General features: G+C 34.4%; 1 protein-coding gene across 1 annotated transcript in view; it reads right to left on the bottom strand.

Annotated features, from left to right (window-relative positions):
- Positions 1-2,385, bottom strand: part of LOC107093752 (neuronal acetylcholine receptor subunit beta-2-like) — a 19,287-nt gene that overhangs the window by 9,583 nt on the left and 7,319 nt on the right. The window lies entirely within an intron of this gene.

Below are 2,385 nucleotides of genomic sequence, written 5' to 3'. Positions count from 1 at the left end.
TGACCCCTGGTTTAAAGCATATTCATGAATAAATGCCCCTGTGGGTGGATCCAAATCCATTTGAGAATCTATAGCAAGAGTTGAAACATGGGGCTTAGAGAAGCTCTCAAACCAATCTTACTGAGATCTCTGCAGAAAAAAACAACAAAACTCAGTCTCTAATGAGCCTAGTTAACGGTAGTAGATTTTTTTTTTTTTTTATGGAACAAGAACCTTTTGTAACTGTCCAGATAGAATATCCAGATAGAATGTTTTATTAAGTTTTACCAAGAAAATACACAAATATATGTTAAAATAAAAAAAATATCGTATCATCTTTTCTCAGAAGGGGTAATAACTAGATCTATTTATTCAGTTACATTCACTTGGGTAACTTTGTAACAAAAAAATTACTTTTAGGAGTAGATGTACAGTACTTTTTAATCATAGTATTGTCAAGTAACACTACTCACACTTTAATCCCATTTCAAATCAAGATCACTTCAGAGATCAAGTAAAAATAAAGAAAGAAGTAAAATTCTTTAAAGGTTTTTTACCCTGTACTTACCCATTGTAAGTAGTTATTTCAAAACAATTGAACAGGAAAATAGTTTCCTCTTCTGGAATTTTGTGAGCTTGTACCGGTAATTATGTCATCTGTTTTATTTAGTATTTTATTTCTAACTGTAAAATCACAAAATCCAATTACATCATTTTTAAATATCAAACCAGATGTTAAGAACAGTTAATTAGTTTTGATAAAGCATTTTTTTTTTTTATCAAATAACTCTTTCAAACTATTTGGTATTCTACCCACCTTTCTGTCTTTCACAGTTCTTTAGGCAGCAAACTCTTGAATTGGGTTTACAGCCTATCAAAAAAACGCAGCAGACTGTAGCTCTTTGTCCTTGACAAGTCAGTCATGTATCACTGGGAAAACTCAAACAGACGAGCAAACAGACTCATACTTGTTCCCACCCAGCGGCAAATCCAAGCTGTCACTTCATCTAACTTTCAAGCGTTTTTACTGATACATTATGATGCATAGTTTGGAGAATCACATATTCACATCACATTTTCTTTTTTTTCTTTTTTTGCTTTGACAATGATAATAAGGAGACATACCCTTTTACAAGAAAACCTAGTTCATTCTGTCTAACAAGAGTTACATTTTCTAAATAGGTAAATAACCATCAATGATACAATAGGTGGTTCTGGTGGGATAGACTTTAGGCAACAGAGCTGTTGAAATCTGCTGGGTTTATAATACAGAAAGATGAAAAGGTTTTTATGCCTGTTTTCAAAAGTAGAAGTTTACACCAGGACAAGGAAGCAGTTCATTTAGGGACCTCCTGAATTCCCTAGCCGCTACTAGAGCTACATAGTATCCCAGAAACCTTTGCATGACAGGACATATAAGCAAAACCAACCTCATGGAGGATAAGACGTTACAATAAACATCATAACCATTATTAATAAATGGTAAAGAGACCATTTATTGATGATTAACAGGTAATTTATCATGTTTCATTGTCATGTATAAAATGCATCTAAATCAATTGTAAAAGTTAAATAGATCATATTGCACTGTTTTGACAGTTTATCCCTCACCCTAATATCAGTGAGCTCCTTGTCTAACTCTAATCTTACTGATTTATATTGTCTATAGTGTCTGTCTTACCCTGGAGTTAATACCTTATTAAATTATCTGTTTACTTTTTTCTGGCTTAGATGCAGTTTGTAAATGAATCAAACATTAATAAACCGACTGTTGATCACTATTAAATGGTCTCTTTACCTTTTTTTAAATGATGGTTTTGATGTTTTTTTTGAAAACTGTAACCCTACATGCTATTTAAGAAGGTGGTAGTGCCAGTTTGACCTTCATCATCTGTGTGTGTGTGTGTGTGTGTGGGTGTGTGCTCCTGTTTTAAAATAAAGAGTGAGGACCAGTTTCAGTTTGTATCCTCATCTTTGGAGTGAGGACATTTTTACAAAGTGAGAAAAGTTTGCCTAGACCTCATGAGCTAGTTTTATAATTGTTAAATTTAGAGCTACAGTCTGAATTGGGTTGGGGTTAGAGTAAAGTATGCACTGGTAATGGTTTGGTTCAAGGTTACTGTCAGGGTTAATGCATAGAAAGGGTAACCTGATTCGCCAGATGGATTTGCTCCGCATATCCATCTGGAAACCTTCCGTTGAAGTAATTTTGGGAAGGGGCGAAAATACTGGTTAGATGATTGGCCTATGTTGGTGATAGACAGGCCAAATAAACCAATTAGATCAACAAAGCATATGACGTACTAACAGAGCGACGAGGAAAACACAACCACAAGCCAGGCACAAGTCAACTGATAGATCAAACTCTTGCCGAAACCAGTCGGGAGAAGAGCAAAAACATCTTTT

Source organism: Cyprinodon variegatus, unplaced genomic scaffold (assembly GCF_000732505.1).
Source record: "Cyprinodon variegatus isolate N-32 unplaced genomic scaffold, C_variegatus-1.0 Scaffold445, whole genome shotgun sequence".
Taxonomy (NCBI): Eukaryota; Metazoa; Chordata; class Actinopteri; order Cyprinodontiformes; family Cyprinodontidae; genus Cyprinodon; species Cyprinodon variegatus.
Note: the sequence above shows the minus strand (reverse complement) of the source record. Positions and strands in the feature narration are given on the sequence as shown.